This window comes from Chlamydotis macqueenii, chromosome 4, assembly GCF_036417535.1.
Source record: "Chlamydotis macqueenii isolate bChlMac1 chromosome 4, bChlMac1.mat, whole genome shotgun sequence".
In the NCBI taxonomy this organism is placed as follows: Eukaryota; Metazoa; Chordata; class Aves; order Otidiformes; family Otididae; genus Chlamydotis; species Chlamydotis macqueenii.
Window position 1 is genome coordinate 4657088 of NC_141559.1, and position 18465 is coordinate 4675552.

The 18465-nt window shown below is 44.8% G+C and overlaps 1 protein-coding gene across 3 annotated transcripts in view; it reads right to left on the minus strand.

Moving 5' to 3' along the window:
* The window catches only part of RASSF6 (Ras association domain family member 6), a 67402-nt gene that overhangs the window by 23760 nt on the left and 25177 nt on the right, over window positions 1-18465 (minus strand). Inside the window, exons 1-3 of one of the 3 annotated variants that reach the window (XM_086746902.1) lie at window positions 4040-4119; window positions 2407-2640; window positions 488-637 (exon numbers count right to left, since the gene is read on the minus strand). The gene's annotated coding sequence lies outside the window, so the exon portion shown is untranslated. Of the gene's footprint in view, window positions 1-487; window positions 638-2406; window positions 2641-4039; window positions 4120-18465 lie in introns of those variants that run through there. The other 2 variants (XM_086746901.1, XM_086746903.1) reach the window with 2 other exon arrangements.

Below are 18465 nucleotides of genomic sequence, written 5' to 3' on the forward strand. Positions count from 1 at the left end.
CTGGATGCTATGCTCGCTCAGGTCTCTGCGGAGAGCACAGGTTCTAACAGGTGCAGGAATTTTCAGGCGTAAAATTTTATGCCAAAGTTATTGCAGAAACGGGAACCACATCTGAGCAGTAAATGTCCAGCTATTACTGGAGGCATATGGACCGGGAGGGGAACGCTTCTCTCCCAGAGCACCTGGCATCTGCATAGATCCTCTTCCACCCTCGTGCACTTCTGTAGTAGTCAGCTCAGCAGCACTGCAAGACTTGGCAATGAATTTTCAAGCCTTCATTTATGGCAATAATTTCACCATTGCACACACCTTTGTGAAAAATTAAGGAATATCTAGAGAAATACCCCCAAATTGAGAACTTACAGATCAAATGAGAATGTTCAAGACTGGCACCACTCTCTTGTCATATAACACCACAGATTTGCACTTAAATAACAATATTTTCAGTCCTTTGTCTCTGCTGTTCACAGACAGCTGCCTTTGTTACCTGAAATTTCATCAAAGGTGACATCTTCTGGGGCTGCATCCTTCCGCTTCCTCTGTCCCCCACCAATGCGCAAGGCCCTGCCAGATGCAGGATCTGCTTTTTCCCAGCATGATGGACTTCAGACGGCAAAGATGGATGCGTAACTCCATGCTGCGAAATGAAAAGTAAGATCTGTCAGTGTCTGCACTCTGAGAGCACCAATTCACACTAATGACCCTGATGTGCCTCACCTGGAAGCTCCCCACCCCCTGCCTCCCACCTATGGGCCTATGTCCCTATTTAAGCTCAGCCTGGAGGAGTTGTTCTCTTTTTGACCTCTGCTGGCAGGGTGTTGATCTTTGTTCTAAGGGCAGATGCATTGATGTTTGTCTGTGGATGCTATTGATCCCAATCTGCAGAATGGGTTGCTTTCTTGTCTTTTTAGGCTTGGGGGGCATTGCTGGATGATATGACTCTGATTTGAAGAGTAATTTTTTTTGTTTTACTTTTGTGCTGTTTCATCACTGTGACCTTGCTGAGTACTTTGGCTCTTTGGTCAATGTGGCTGCAGTCTCTGAGTCTGCCTGCCTTGTGTTGTTAAGATATGAGAGGAGATTTTTGGCAAGGGAGGGGACTTCAGAGTGTGCTGAGCAGTCAAATTGCTGCCAGGGGAAGTAGTGGGGTAGGGTGCCTGCTGCTGCTAGCCAGGCTTGGGCTGCAGGTTCTGCAGCATGGTGAGCTTGTACTGGCACCTGCTGGCTTCTGCAGCAAGAAGTGCACCACAGACCTAATGTGAGCCATGGCTACTTCTGCTCTGCTCCATCTTCAGAGCGCCTGGGCTGCTACACTAGACATTATTTTAAGCTGTATTTATTAAAGATCTTCATCTAAGCTGCCTTTGGTTTCTTTTCTTACTTTACTACAAAAAGCAAACACAATGGTGAATTTGGTTAAAAAGCATTGAGGTAAGGTGCTCAAATCCTCATGTTGTTTGTATCCCGAAACTTTGGACAATGGCATGTAGTGATAGGTCAAAGGGGAATGGCTTTAAATTAAAAAAAAAGTTAATATTTTAAGTAATGGAGAAATTCTTCCCTGTGAGGGTGGTGAGGTGCTGGCCCAGGCTGCCCAGAGCAGCTGTGGGTGCCCCATCCCTGGCAGTGCCCAAGGCCGGGTTGGACGGGGCTGTGAGCGACCTGGGCTGGTGGAAGTGTCCCTGCCCAGGGCAGGGGGCTGGAACTGGGTGGGCTTTAAGGTCCCTTCCAACCCAAACCATTCTATGAACTCAGTTTTATGGCCCAATTGCATATGTGACTGCAACACTTAAATTTTACAAGTTATCAGAGCCTCTGTGGAGTAAAAATAATTTTAATCACACTCTGCTAAAATATTTTGGGAAGTCGAGAAATGTTTTTAGTTAATGCAGTATCTGTTCCAACACTGACATTTGTAACTAAAAATATGTAACTTAAAACTTGTCTGGTAAAATGTATAATTTTGTACTTAATTAACCAGCTGAGAGAAAAACAAAACGGCTCCTGATTTTTGTCAGAATACTTGTGAATGTAGAAATGTCTGCTAGCTCTCACTTAGCTTGTCTATCCTGATGTCTACTGATTTTATTTATTTTCCACTGAGTCTGTTTCCAGAAAAATGTCTTATTGCAAGCTTTCCCTGCTACATAAACCAAGTAAATGTGAGTTCATTCAAGAGTTCGATGTAAAGGCTGTACACAAATAAAATATATTCCAACCACTTATCTTACACTGGGCTTGTTCTTTAGTACTTCACCTTTTTGTGAGTGTTGAGAATAAATGCTGCTGATTATACATTGGTTACCTTTTGCCCTGATCGCTAAAGAACTGCCAAAATCACGATTCCAATACAAACACTAACAATTACATGTAACTGAAATCAGCAACACCAACACAGGGAAACACCTGCGAAGGCCGAGCAGTGCCTGCTGTGGAACTGGAAGAGGATGCAGTGGGGTGAAAGTACCACAAGGTGGTGCAGCCCCGAGGACGGATCTCCTGACAGAATTCCTGTCGACAAAAGCTTCTGTTTCACTTGGCAAAGCTGAGATAAATTTACTCTCCCACTGGGAAGGGAGTGCCAGAGCTGTCAGCGTTTGTCTATCAGGCGTAACCACTTGTGAGAATGCTCTGTTGACTCTGGAGCACAGAAAAAAAAAAAAAAAAAACCAAAACCAAAAAACCCCACTGTGTTAAACTGATTTTGGAAAGAAGTTTTAAGGGCTCATGTAGTTAAGCAGTGTTAAGGAGGCTATTAGAATGGAAGGTAGCTTCCAAGGTTTAAGGGATGGTCAAAGGGAGAACAGATTCTGAACATGACTCTGGCATGCCAGGTGTGGAGACAAAACCCAGCAGATGCCAGACCTCTCATTTACGTGTGCCTTGGTACCAGACTTGAAAATGGCCTGGTTTTAAAGGCAAGTCTGCTGGACGTCTGGGAAGCTACAGACATTCAGTCAGTTGGTGCTTCTACCAGGCAAATTAGTAGAAAAGAGAACAAAGAATAGAGTCAGAGAACTAAAGGAGTACACCTAAAATACTCGGGAAGGGCTAAACACAGCTTTTGTGGGCAAAAGCCATGGCTCAGGACCTGCTAGGCTTCCAGGCGGCAGGGATCCTCTGGCTCCCGGGGGGGAAATCAACCATGTCCCTCACAACAGATTCCTCAAGAAAGGAGAGCTGACTTGTGTAGAAGAATAAAAGATTAGAGACAGAATGGAGGACTAAACAATGGTCATTTTTATTGGAGAGGGATGGTCTGAGTCCCACAGAGGTACCTGGGGACCTGTGCTGTTTGATGAGAAGCGAATCAGGAAGGTAAAACCTTCCATCTTAAATAGCTGAGTATATAGAGGAGGAAAACACTTCTCCCGACCTCTAAAACTCCTCATGTACAATGTAAGTGTGGCACAGCATGTGTCAATCAAGTATCCCACCAGTGACCTTTTGATCCTACCTAATACTACTAGTGTGTGATTCCAGCTAGGGGAACAACTTCCGTCACAACACGGTGGCAGGTTCCAGGGTGAGAGCAAAACTTTCTTGTACAGAAGTCATGGTCAGGGGAATAAACTCCAGGTGCATGAAAAGCGCAGGGCTGGGCACACAGATTTCGGATTTGGTGTTGGAGTGCCTCTCAAGATCACGGAGAGCAAGCCCTGAACGCTGTGAGAAGAGGCTGCTGTATCAGACTTGGCCTCCAGGTGGAGCTGTGAGCCTGCCTGGTTTTATTTAACAGACGAGATGGAGGGGGTGAAACTCCGAGCGGGGTCCTGGGAGAAGGATGTTTCATGCGTAGGTACTGGCTGCCTTACCAGTACCAGTACCTTCACACATCTCCTTGCTGAAAGATATGTGGGGAAAACGTGACGTCCTACTCAGCCTGCAATTACACTTCATTGTCCTGCATTTTGCTGTGCTGACCTGGGGCACACAAAAGGGAAGGAGAATAACAATGCAGGGAGGGAGGCGATGGACTTAGATACCCCTTTCATAGACTCTTTACGAACACACCAGTAGCCATAATGAATAACTGTACTTAGCGGTTCCCTGCCAGAGGGGTGCCCGTGCTGCGCCTGAGGCTGCGGGAGCAGATGTGATGCAGCAAATGAGGCCGTCCTCAGGGACATCAGTACATCTTCCTGGACAAGAAATAACAGGGAAAAAAAAAGGGTATGAGGTGTCTGGGTTTGGTTATAAGCTTTACAAGGGTTCAATGACAGAAAAGGTAACTGGTCCTGGACAAAGAAGCTGAAATGATAGTACAGTTTCCTGCTTGCTGGAAGTTGATAGTGAAGCACTTGCAAAGAGAAATCCAAATATTCCTAGCAAAGCCAAATACTAGCAAAGGAAAAAATCTGGACTAGAAATGCTAAGTCCTGGACAAAACAAGAAATGGCTATGGCCACTCCAGCCCATTTTGTTGCTTCTGCCACTGCTGTGAACAGGAAAATATCCTTTCTTTTAGTGTTCAGATGAACAAGTTCCTAGACTGCACGGAGACAAAACATTCTCTCCCATCAAACACTGCAATCACATAAATAGGGCTGAGCTCTCATCTGCTGGATCTATCAGCCCCTAAAACAACTGAGATCCCGGTCTGCTGCCGTTCTTAGGGAACATGCCAGCAGTGGGTCACTGGCAGGAGGTACAGGTGTTATTTTTCGTCCTGGCTGCTGCTCTCACTAAGTGGCTAGCAAATCACATCTTTATGTGAAAGACGGAGGTGATACTGGGACTGGTGCGACAAGAGGATTCTGTTGGGAGGACTTCTCCTGGGATGAGACCCTCATTGTCTATTAGACAGTTGTTGCTGAGGCTGCTGAATGACACGTCTCCTTAACAAACTTAAGCTTCCTACCAGGAATGGCCCATATGGATAATGTGACAGCTTCCAGGACTGGGCCACTGTGCCCAAAACCGACACAGCAGAACACTACAAGCGCAACTCCACAATAAACTTGACCACACAATGCAGCGCTTGTGTTCAAAGCAGAAGGCGCAGGTAACCACTCAACAGCTTGCTATTTCCGGGGTGGTTGTGTGCATGCAGGAACTTGTTGCTGAGGGTTACTTTCAATGCAGTATCATAAATGATGCTGTTTCTCATAAAAAAGATCTGAGTGCCTCTTTGTCACCAGTTCTGAAAATCACATGGGCACCGGTTTATTCTATTCCTGTTCAAAGCAATCCTCAAGAATGCACCTGAAGTCCACGCTAGAGACTGTACTGGGCAGAACCTTATATACACTGCAAAGCTTTTAAACGTGCAGTTCAAAACCTATAGCAGAGGCAAGCATTTTATTTTAGGTTTTTTTCTCCCTTTCTGATGTATTTCAGTGACACTTCTGGTGCTACCAATGTGCCCCGGTAGTGTATTATTGTATCTTGTTCAAAAATAGGTACCAGACCAAAATCTGGGGGAAAACACTTAATTTCAGCGTACAGGATGTCGAGGGGGGAATATCTCTTCATTCTTTTTTCTGCTACAACAGTGTAAAAGCAATTTCCTTAGGGAAAAAAAAAGTGTAATGGCTGCTAATAGTAACAAGCTGCCTCTATGTAACTCCTCTCACTTGGGAATATGAATAAATTTACTCTAAAACCTTATCACTAGTGATAAAAGTAATAATATTAAAAACCTCAGGAACAGTGGAATCCATGGACAAGAAAAGATGACATAGCTTTGGGTACCTACTTTGAGATTCAAATATACCTGGCTTATTAAAAAAAAATACAGGGCACTCTGAAAATCATAAGGGACAGAAGATCAAGCATAGAGCAAGCACTTGTGATATAAAATCCCTCCAGTATCCGTCACTGAGCAGGCAACCTCGCACTGGGTAGCAGCAAAGGCCTCTCCACACTGAGAAGCACATATTGGAGACACTTCCAAAAAAAAGGGATATGTCTCTGAAGCTCAGTTGTCATTTCAAGATGGAAGGCAAAGAGGTTCAGAAAGGGCTTTACTGCTGTGCCAAAACCGGAAGGAAAACCTCTGTGTTTTTCCTTCGCTTTTCAGAAATTATTTAGAATGAGTTTTATTTCAGTTCAGCGGATTTGGGTAAGATTGGGGAAGAAATCAGACATTCAGAAAGGTCACAGCAGGTCTCAGAAGCTAAAACTTCAATTTTTGCAGTCAGTAGCTGAAGGAAGAAAGGCTGTTGACTCTTCCTAGGTTTTGCTCCTTCAGTATTCCCAGCTGGATTCTTTAAGGACCTCGTTGAATTCCTCTAACAATGACAAGCAGGCAAAAAGCTATTTCCAGCATTGGGGATGTCACTGCAGCAAAGGCTGCCCGCTGTCAGGGCCCTGGGAGCACCAATTGGCCTTAACAGCCCTGGTGAGCCTCACCGGCACCCTGCCCAACCACACCCTCGCCCCTGGGCCCAGGAGCCCATTTAAGCTCTGGCTTTGGCATTTTTCATCTTTTTGATGGATGTTGGAGGAATGCTTGCCTCTGGTTCAGCCTTGGGTTTCCCTGGCCCACCTCCTTTCAGTGTTAGGATTCAAGTAACAGCAGGGAAGACTTTTTGCTTTGTCTTTAAATAAAGATGCTTTCAAATGGATTCTTTTAACTTATTTCTGGTGTAAGTAACAGTATTGCCAGTTGGTACCTTCCCGTAACATCCCCTTCTTACTGGTGTCTACTTATATAACACTTCACCTGCGGCTTTTCAAAGTAAAATTCCATGGGAATTTGGACCTTAATGGTCACAAAATGTATGTAATTATTAGGTTCACTTGTTTCACACTTTCTGAACCAGAACCATCAAACCTCTGAATTCGAAAGACTGGTGAACTATGCACAGGTAAAAGGAGTCTGAAGTTGTAGAAACGGCAGAGGCGGTGGGGCTTAGGTCTTCGACACCTAGATGCGTGAGGCTTGCACTGTATCACACAGCAGAAGAAACTCCCGGTAGTGTTTTTCACTTAAGGGATTTTGTTAAGGCATGTGAGATGGGGGAAAAAATCTCAGATTACACAAGTGAAAAACGTGACAGGGAAGCCACCTCAGTGACTTCAGTGGGGTGAATAAGAGCCTTGTAATCTTCCACAATGTATTAGGTCAAGTAATGCAAAAGAGAAAAAAATTATGCAAATCCTACACTAGAAGTGTGACCTGCGTCAGCTCCTGGCAGGAAGCTCAGCTTTTGGCTACTGTCTATACCTGGCATTTCTGTGAAATCAAACCAGGTTGCAGTGAAAACCAGTGTGTCACCTGGATTTCCTGGCTCTAAGGTGTGGAGCAAAACCATAACCCAATTTAAATGCTTTTCTCTGCGTTAGTTTGTTTGTTTAGGAAATGATATGAGGGTGAAACACGTTGCTTGAATCCTTCCAAGAGGTTTATAAGGTAGATTCACTTCAGAAAGGAAGACAGCAAGCCTTTGTTTTTCTGGATTACAGATGCTGTTTCCATTTTAAAAGGTTAAGCTCCCTAAAGTGTTAAAGATGAGCTCATACCCAGAATTTGCATCTTTTCATGCAAAATACACAAAATGATGGTGATGTTTCTTTCAAAGGTCTTCTAGATCCATGCTTTAAAGTATACTGGGTAACTCACAAATCCAACTTTTGCAGAAAGAAGACTCGGTGACAGCACACTGTCTGAGGCCAGTACTTGTGTCTAAGAACTGTGCCCATACTTAATCATGTAACCCATGGCAATCCTCTGCTCCTGTTTTTTTCAAGTGTACATATTATTTAATAAAATAAAAATATGAATCACTCAGTTGCCAAGGCCTTTAAGCTACCTTTCCTCCATGCTGTATACTTTAGAGTGTTCCTTTTCCTGAACGGTAACTTAAACACATCTCCTGGGAGACGGGCAGCTTCAATCTATGCAGCTAGGTAGTGTTATAGAGGAGAGGTCAGGCATAAAGATATAAAACTTACATCTTGAGAGGTAACTAATTTGCCCTGGAATGACCTTTGAGGATGACAGTCTCATCTTTGATGAGATCTTTGCAGATCCTGGCCTAATCAGCTATCCCAGAGCCATAAAACTCTGCCACCAAAGCCAAGACTGAAATCTCCGGGGTTCCAGCTTAACTCTTCAGGCATGTGTTTGTCTTTTCTCTGAGTTTGTCAATCTTCCACATCATGTACACGCAACAGATGTAATTTACTTGCTGATTTTGTCCTGCATTGTTCTTACATTTTTCCTTCACAAGGGACTTGCCTTAAGATGAAAATTCCTAATGGGTCCAAGCTTTCACGTGGGCACTTCTAAAGTCAGGTACTGAAATTGTCCTGATTATTGCTCTCCAGATACCCAGCAACCTCAACCGCAGTTACAAATGTGAAAATCAGGCCAGTTATTTAAGTATCCAGATGCAGGCTGTGCTGTTAACTTGCCTGCACAATGTTAAGATCACATCCCACACCAGAAAACACTAGCTAGATAATATTCGTATCTGTTTTCTTCACACAAAGTGATTTTATATCCTTGGCGTGAGCCTTAGACAAAACCTCTGTATTCAAATACCCACAGGGGAATGGGACCTTCAGATCCAGATTCTGATCTCAGCTTTGTGATTCAGGCCTCCTCTTCACTGTGAGGACAAAAGCAAGCAGCTGCTGGTTGTGCAAGAGTGCTGAAGGGTGTGGAAAGGCTCGGTGGATTTCCAAGAGCTGTGGCTCAGCGACGGGGCAGCGTGCAGAGCACCTTGGGGCTGCGTCACCACTACTATTATTCATGTTTGCTGAGGCAGTGTGCAAAAGCTGGGCTTCATCTAATTGGCCCATTGTTCTAGATACTCTTCAAAAATAGGAAAACGGGATGCTGCTGGTGCTAGAGTCTTACAACCCACTGCAAGCCCTGCGCCAAAGGCTGCAAGGTGCCACCTGGTAAGACTGCAAGTGCTGCTAGAAACCCTGTATATGCACTGGCTGCCATTGCTGACTTTCATAAGCGTATGCTGTCTGCCGGGTTTATGCTAACAAAGAGGAGCTAATGCACCCACTTGCTGATCCTCTTACAGGGACAGACGATTATTCTGAACCCACTAACGAGCTAAACCGGGAACTGAGGCTGAATGAGGGTGAGACGCCTCCTGCTTGGCGCCGAAGCATTCTCATGTAGCAGAAATGTTAAAATGCTGATCGCCGCTCCCAGGCAGGAAGCTGCCCTGCTGTCCTTCAAGAGGGACCACCACTGCTCTTTCCAAATGTCAGTGTCCTTGCTTGCGTGCCAGTAGTGCAGAAGTGACTTCTTACACAGGGCTCGCGGGATGCTGCTGTGTAAGACAGGGAGATTGCAACATGATGCAGCTATGATTTTGTTGTCTTGCTGGAACTCATTACCCAGTTCCTTCCTCCAAGTAAAAGAATGACATGAAAATGGCCTTTGGATGTCCCCACAGTGAATGATTCATTTGGAAACAAGTGATGGCTGATACATGGGCTTGAGAACAGGACCCTGAAAAACAGCAAAGATGCACTGTAGCAACATTGCCTTTTGCAGATAAACAGCACAGGGCGCTGTATTCAGAGTCTGAAAGACACAAGGCATGTCTGTGAGCCACTCACCTTAGGCAACAAGTACTCTGCTGGCTCCAGCCTGCTTGTTTTCCCTTTATACCACAGCAGTCGCATGCAACACAACTCTCCAGCTGTAATGCTAGAGCTGTGACAGCAGATGTAAACCAGAAATAAGAACAGCACGGCCTGGCTGCTTTCTGAGCAGCACGGAGTGCCCGATACCCCCACTGGCTGCTGCCGAGGTTGAGGGATTCAGCGCGTATCAGAGAGACCCAACACTTCCTCAATTCACACCCCTTCTGCGAGCAGGAAGCCAGCATGACCGAACTTGCCATGAAATGAAGTGACCCATATGTTAGTAAGGCTTAATAAAGACAGTTTTTGTTCTGTGATTAAAATGTCATTATGTCTTGTAACTTCATTTTGTCCTATAATTTGGTGGCACCTTGGTTCTTTAAGGCTTTAGAGCAATCGTCGCTAATCTGTCAGATATTATCTGCCAGCTGATACAGCATGTCTGATGCTTCATACATTGGACTTCAGTAAATAATTTTCTAGGCTATGTTGTTACAACTAAGGATGTAGTTTGAGACATGCAGCTGTGGGGAAGCCAGCGTAAGAAGTTCCTCAGCCCTGGCCTCTTGTCCTCACCTCTGCAGTGCAATTTTTGCACCATCTCTTCAGCTATTTCACTACCACTATCATAGAACCAGAGTATAAAATGGGATCCCCTCAAATAAATAAGGAAGAATCACCCTAAAAATAAAATAACAAGCACTGAAGTGAAAAATACCTGTCTGTAATAACAAGCACCTGAGAAATCACAGCCCATTCTTATTCCCAGATTGCAAAGTAAGTCCTAAAGTGTTCCACTGAAACTCTGATTCGACTGCATCTGATGAGAAACACTATTCCTTTCTGGATTACTCTGTCCAAATCATAGTAAAACAGCTCAGTAATTGTTGGTTATTGGGAAATATCGTTCGTTCAGAAAAGAAATAAGGAGAGGCCAATAAAGGAGGACTCTGAGGAGCTCACCACAGTGCAGCACAACTTGCCTTAATGTCCTACCCAAACAGTAAAATACAATTTTTAGTATCTTCAAAAAGGAAGCATTTCATTCATTGTCACAGCTTCTGCCACCTGGTTTACACTTCTTACTATCAACAAATCATAGAAGTACTCAAGGAACGTGTATGAAAACCAAACTTCTTTGCTCTTACACCTTCTGCTACAGACACATGCTTTTCATCTGGAATTTATTTTGGGAAATGATTCCATATTTGGCATTTCCTTTCAGACTGGGTTGTGAAAAGAGCGGGACATGCACTGGCTTACATGGAATTACAAGCATTCCTCTCAGAACGCACTATGGTGAGTGTAAGACATGACACACAATTTTTAATTAGGAACAACTTAATCAACTATCGCAAAATACCACTGAAAAAAAGTACACGATGAGAAGTATTACTGTGATGGACAGCTGTGGACAGGAGCTTCTTGTCTATCACAGCAGGAGTGCTTATGCCAGAGCAACAAAGAATACACCAGCTTTTTTCTGAATGTGTGTTTCAGTAGACAGTGCCTCAAAGGTCAATGATAAATTGAGCTCTGTCTTGAAACTGGGCATAAAAGACTAAAAATTTCAATGAGGCTGCACAAATATACTCCAGAACTCATTTTTTTTCCCTTCCTGTCCAATGCTATAGCTTGAAAATCAAGCCTTATTACTTAAAATTTATAATAACAAAGGCTAGGAGTTGAAGTGTGATCTGTAGCTGTTCCCTTTCCCCCACTTCTACAGCATACTTCAAAACCTCACGTGAAAGTCGAACAGAGTGACGTGCAAGTCAGCAAGTGCACATCCTGCTCATTTTGCAACAGGAGCCGAAAGGAAACTGTTCTCAGCCTCTGGGTTAGTAACCATTCCCTAATCAAAAAATCCCTCACTAAAGTGCAAGCCAAATCCTTATGAGCTGGTAATTGCACAGTGTTTTACAACGAACCACTTGTACAGAATGAGAGAAAGCACCTGAGCCCCTCACTGCTCCTGCTACACAGTTTTATCTGCAGTACTCTCCAAAGAGACTTTCATTTCACAGAGGAAAGCATTTAAAAATTCCAGAGACAGAGCTGAGAGGTGCAGCGCCGGTACAGCACCTTTGCAGTTCCCCACGTGTAATTTAAAGCTTTCAGCAAAGATGGCTCCAGGTTAACACAACTGTAGGTAAGGACATACTGACTCACGCTGGACAGGCGGATGCTTTGAACGTGGCGCTTGGCAATTGCTCTTCAGGGTACTGTTGCCTGCGAAGTGTTTATGTACCAACCACATGAGCGTGCTAGGCCTTCTATGCTGATGAAGACTTTTGTCACTCTTGAAACACTCGTCACACTCCACCTCCAAGCAGTACCAAATCTGCAGTCAGGACCAAAAAGGAACAGTAAAACTCCTGTGCAGCAGGAGGAGTGCTAGAGCAGCCATGTTAACGTGCTAGGAGATCTTACAAAACTCAAGGTTGGACGTAAGGTTCAGACCCTGAATGCCATACATTGCCAAAGTAACTGTCACCACCTCACCTCGAAGCTTATAATGACTCTCGACAGTTCCCAAGCTCTCCAGTGGTTATTGCACTTGCGAAGAATGGGGAAGGGATATTGCTTTGTGTGGGCGATTGTTCTGGTTTTGTTTGGTGAGGGGGGCCTAAGGTGGCAGCTTCTGTAGGAAACTGCTAGAAGTCGCTCCCCTTTGTTCAGTGGACTCGGCCGGGCCTAGGGCGGACCCACTGCTGGCCAAGGCCGAGCCAATTGGTAGCAAAATGTCCCATGATAACGCCTCTGCGATAACGTATTTAAGAAGGGGAAAACAGGAAAAAAGAAAGAAGGAGAAGATGTGAAGCAGCTGAGTGGGGCCAGAGAAGGGGAGCTGTGAGCCTTGTGGGCCTTGCACCCCTCACCCTCTGGCCTCCCGCCGGGCAGCCGACTGGTCCCTACTCGGCTGGGCCCGACTGCAAGAAGTGGAGAGGAGATGAGAAGTGAATGAGATGTAAAAAGGATCCTGAGAGGCGTCTGCCAGCCTGTTGTGAGGAACGGCTGCAGACGCCAAGGTCAGTGAAGGAGGCGGAGGAGTAATGCGGCTCCTGGCCAAGATTCCCCTGCAGCCTGTGGTGACGACCATGGTGGAGCAGGCTGTCCCCCTGCAGCCCATGGAGGTCCACGGAGGAGCAGAGATTCACCTGCAGCCCGTGGAGGACCCCACGCTGGGGCAGGCGGGTGCCTGAAGGAGGCTGTGGCCCGTGGAGGGTTGGAGCAGCCGTTGTGGAGGGGCTGCACCCCGTGGAAGAGATGACCCACGCCGGAGCAGTTTCACGAAGCACTGTGGCCCGTGGGAAGGACCCCACGCTGGAGCAGGGGAGGAATGCGAGGAGTTCTTCCCCCGAGGACAAAGCAGTGGCGTAAAACAACGCGTGATTAACTGACTGCAACCCCCATTCCCTCTTCCCCCCTGTGCTGCTTATGGGGGGAAGATGGTAGAGATAATGTTAAGCCCAGGAAGGGGGAGGGGTGGAGGGAGGTTATCTTGTTCTCTGTCTCATTCTTCTGCTGTTTGTAGTAATAAATGAATAGTTTTCCCCAAGTCGAGTCTGTTTTGCCCGTAATGGTAACTTTAAGGATTTCTCCCTGTTTCCTTATATCATCTCCCCCTATTCTCTCGGAGGGTGGGGGAGCGAGAGAGAGACTGCGTAGGCTGGTCCCGATCGGGGCTGAACTACGACAGCGATTAAACATTCGGCTCAGTGACCACCCCCAGTGCATGTCTTAGGTTCATAATGGATGGTTTCCTGGTTAACTGTACTGGGACGGGATACCTCCACAGGTTGGACTTAACAAACAGGTATTGGCAGACCTTCAGGAAAAAAGTGGTGGGGAAAATCAGACTCCTTGCTGTAGGTTTGTATCTCTGATCTACATGAAAGATTCAGAAGTTTGGGTTTGGCATCGACCACTAACAGTCTGTGTCAACACAGCTGTTTATGCTAAACTGAAGCGGGTACATTCCTGTATTCGAATTACATTACTTTTTATAAAAGTAAATTAGCTCTGGGCTGAAAGTAAGAGAAACAGTGATATATAGGAGTAATTTTCACATCTCTCATTGAAACCCAGTGACAAATACTTTCCCTACAATAAACAGGAGAAGATGCCTTTTGTGCCAAGAGAATCCAAGCCCAGAAAGGACAAACGCTGAAGCATGGTACTGAAGACAGCATGGAGTGGGAATGGCAGAGGGAGATGAGGGCTTTCCGAAGTTCAGGACACACCTTAGGAATTGCTAAAGGTAAAAAACCACTGGCAATTCTAAGTGTGACAGTTCAAGCTCGCTCTGCTATTGTTTGGTGGTGGTTTGGTAAACATCAGGCACACAGTCGTACTGTACACAGATCAGTCACGCAGAGACAGGATCTACCTCTGGCGAAGAAGATCAGTCTGAGTAGGAAGTGTTTGGCTCAGATTACAAATGACTGCTTTCAGCTGTCAGGTCACTTTCTTTGGCAGAGTTAAAACCAGCTTCACCACTTTCCCCAGAGCACCTGGGTGAACTGCAGATGCACTGGAAGCTGAGGATGTGAGCAGATACGATTTGCAGTATAACTACCAAGATGGTTAGGCACAGATTTACACTGCTAAACAATGGTATTTTTCATTTCAAGTTCACAAAATCTGAGAAACCTTACACACAGATAGAGTTGCTTTCCGAAAGTGCTACAATAGTGCAGGCAACCTATGGAGGCTTCAAAAATACGAATCCTGTCTTTGAATCACTGGGCTTTTAAACATCTACAGAGCTACTTGTGAGCGCCTGGGAAAAAACAAGGTGCAAATGCACAAACTGTCCCTGTCACAGAAGTATTCTGGTTTGCTATTGCACATCTAGGAGGAGCGGGAGAAGGCAGAACAGGTCATAGCTAAAGCATTTGTTTGACCTGCTGCTGACTTTTGATGGGTGTTACAAAATCCATTGGAGTTAAGGGAAGTTCCCAAGAGCAGGAGTTGCTAAGAAGTTGGAATAACGTGAGTTTTCCCCTGGGGTTTTCAAATTGATACAAGAACAAAATTACAACTTGAAACGAAGGAAAGAAGGGGGAAAGGCAGTGACAAGAAAAATTAGCTTGGTTCCCCTGAAAACTATTACCTTCCAGCACGGTGCTAGCAATCAGAAAAAGTATGTGCCTGGAGGTGCTGCCTTGGCTCTTTGTTCTTGAGGAGCAGGACTAGGTGGGAAGAGACAGGACTCGGGGTCCGTTCCCATCTGAGCTGACTTTCCTGACTTCTGCTCAGCATCTGTAATAACTGCGGGAGAAACACCCGGGTGCAACTGCAACGCAAATCTTTATTTGTACCTGCTAGTAGGGGAACCCAATCGCTTCCACAGCAAATATTCCAAATCAGCATACCACAGAGAAGAACAAACACAAATTGTTAATCTGCAAAAATAAATGCCACACACTCAGCAGGGCAAATATTTGAACTGTAAAAAACCCAGCAGAAATAAATTCCCGGGGAAGAGTTACTTGCTTACTCGGGAGCATTTTCCCTCAGCGCCAGTGTCAGAGGTCTTTGTTTAAGGAGCCAAAAACTCTGGCTTGGTTTCATGTGACGTAAACGTACATACAGTCTGCTCAACGACAATCAGTCCCACGAGGAGCCGGCTTCCCACACAATGGGGATGGGTCCTAGTGGATAAAATGCAGACTGCAGTTCCCTTCCTCTCCAAGTGCTTCTGGCTTCACCCTTTACTCTCTCAGAAGCATACACATAAGCCCTCTATCTCCAGTTCAAACTGATTTTTCCTCCATGCAGCTGAAGCTTTGGAAATAAAAAATGCCTTGACAATTTATACACAGGAATTGGAGGCCAATGCACCCTTTTCTGTTTCCTAGTAGCTGTTGTGCTTCACGTCATCTCACGGCCTCTGAGTTCAGGACCTTGCGCTCCTCGGATTTAGAACCAATGCCAAAGCGTCACTCCATTGATTTCCTTTTATTCCCGATTTACACCAGTGTGCAGATGATTAAAATTGCAATACCCATGTAGCACAGGGTTGTTAATTCTGCTTCGCTTGGCAATAGCCCTGAAAATACAATAGCTTGGGGAAAATTGTCATAATTTGATCCTCCTCCCTCAACTAGATAAAGGCTTCCTAGAAACCAGCCTTCTCCTTTTGGCACAGCTAAGGGCACAGAAACCTGCAAAGGGGAGGGCAGGGAGCAAGGCAGGGAGTGTGAGCGAGCGCTACTCCTCAGTATTTTCTCCAGCCCTTTCCTTATTCTCAGCGACTGTTTCTGCTCAGCCCTACAAGTCTTGGCCTTGTCACATGAAATAAAATATTTGTTTGACTAACTCTTTTGTTCATGTATGGTTATTAGGTTTCAGTTACTTACCTTGATTAATGGAAAAAGGTATCTATTTAATGTGAAAGACAACACATGGTGATACCAGCTGAAATACTGGAAAGCCCCTGAGTAATCCTACTGCAATTTTTTTTTTTAAAAAATGAAACTACTGCAGTTAAACCACAATGGTCATTTGTTCTTTGAAAATGTTGCTGCATGTTGAGTATCATGAACATCCTGATCATGCTTCAGGCAGCATTCTGTCCATTTTCTTTCTTCTATTTTTTTTTCCCCAATATGACTTCCCTTTCTGCCGATTGCTTCATTTCCTATGCATACACATATGGGAAACCCCAGGAGCATACAAAGACAGATTATTTTCCATCAAACTCAATCAGTAAATGGCTTTTTATTGTATTGTGAAGTGGCCAAAGTGCACAGAAAGGAAGGACTGCAATTTTGGATTCCTTCAAACTGCTGAAAACTGTGAATAAAGTTCTGAGTCAACCATACATGTTCTGTGTGGGGCTCAGGGACTTTACTGAAACAACGCTCAACATCGCCATTAATGAACATTAGAAGTCCAGCTGCAAGGGTGGAGCATTACATACACAGCACTAGGATCCCAAACAGCTGGCAAGATGAACTAAGGGAAATTAAGCCGGCTAACAGAAAAATCAAAAGAGAGAGAAAGATGTGACAGCGATGGTTTTAGATGTGTTAGACTATTGTGTATTGTTGGAGCACTTGCTTGTGCTGCAGGGAGATCTTGAGACAGAACTGGAAGGGGCTTCTCCTGCCTCCAAACCAGAGGTTTCATCAGCAATGTAGGTGGAAAAAAATATTCACTAGCGTAGGTGTTGCAACTGTACTTCTCTGCAGCAAGAATCACGGGCCGCACGGAAAATACAGGAATAGGGATCATCATCTCCTGTGCTGTGAGGAAGTGGCAGTGTGGTACAGCATAACTCCGGCTCTCATCCTTGTTCTCAGAAGACTTTGTGCAACCTTATGACTAACTAATACTCCTTTGTTAAAACACTCGCCCAGTGACCTTTGTCACACCTGCCTAGGGGAGCACTGATTCAGAAAATACACTTCACTCCATGTCCAGAGCTTCTACAAACAAACGAATGCAATTTCCATTTTTGCCAATGCTGTAGATACCAAGCATAAACAGCTTCAGGAAGAGGGGCAGAGAAAACCACATGAATTTAAAAGTGTGCCTGTCCTGAGAAGAAAGGCTTATCAAAATTGCATATTAACTAAACAGAAGACAACGACTATTTTTGTAGAGGGCTGACCAGACACTGCTGAAGCTGATCAGGAAGGCAGGTACCAAACAGGCATTTTGATTTACAGCCATTTATTCCATATCTTTCCTATAAAAGTGTGACAGCTGGCAAACTTAGAATCTTGGGGGATTTGTTGCTATCTGTTTAAGACATAGGGGGGAAAGACATATGCTGGTGGTATTTGTAACTGTAAGGAAGCTCTCTGTTTGGCCCTCTCAAGTCAGTCAATTTGCCTCAGGTAAAGCTGACAGCAGAGGCTGTCTCACCAACAAAATACAGATGACGCTCAAGACCCAGACTGCCAGACACAGACGCAAAGAAGTTGAGACATTTTCCCCTTGCAGATCAAAAGTACGCACAGATTTTGCATACAGGGTCACAGAAGCATAAGAAAATAAGAGAAAGAATTTGCCTGAAGGAAGCTTAGGCTTCAAGGAGGACAACTACTACTGCAGCTCAAGCAGACTACTCTTTCCTGCTGAACCCAATATTCTTTAAAAAAACCCCAACAGCACTTGTCACATTCACTGACTCAGCTACTCAGCTATTTCTAAATGATCTTTTTTTACATGTCTGGAGCTAAAATTTCAGGCACGAGGCAGGATGTCTAAAGATACCGGTAAGCAATCATTGAGGGAGATGAGGACAGGGCAGTGCAAGGGGTTCCCCAAGGGAAAGAAATCCCCCACTCTTGATGGGAGCATAAGGAAATGCAAAGGACGGAGTCACAAGCCAGGGAAAGTTGGGGAGAAGTATACAGAAAATGATCTGAGAAGCTCCAATTTTTTCACTCAAGTGCCTCAAGCTCTCTCTCACCCTTTGCTATGCCATAGTGTACCCGATGCGGAAGCTGAGATTAGTGGAATCAGCAAATTTTATGCCTGCGGTAGCGCCTAGATTGATTTGAACTAATCTAGCACCTACCAGTTTGCCACGTGGTTTGGACAGGACTTCTGTACCACACACATCAGTGTCAAAAACGGAAGTCAGGACAGTCTGCATTCCTCTCTGTCATATATTGCTGATAAACCCACAATACCTCATAAATCTTATCACTTGGTAGGTGTTAAGGCACTCTTTATGCCAAGAAAATGGAAGCTTCTCAGTAACTATATTTATGACAGTGTTTATTCAGCAGGAGGCTACCAGATATTGTTTATGATACCTGTATTTAAGGCTTAGGAATTATTCTCTTCAGTCAGAGACTGTATGCATTAGAAATTCAGCAGCTTTTAATTCACTTGCCTCACATCTCCACAATTATGTCCTTGTAAATAAACTGAAACAGC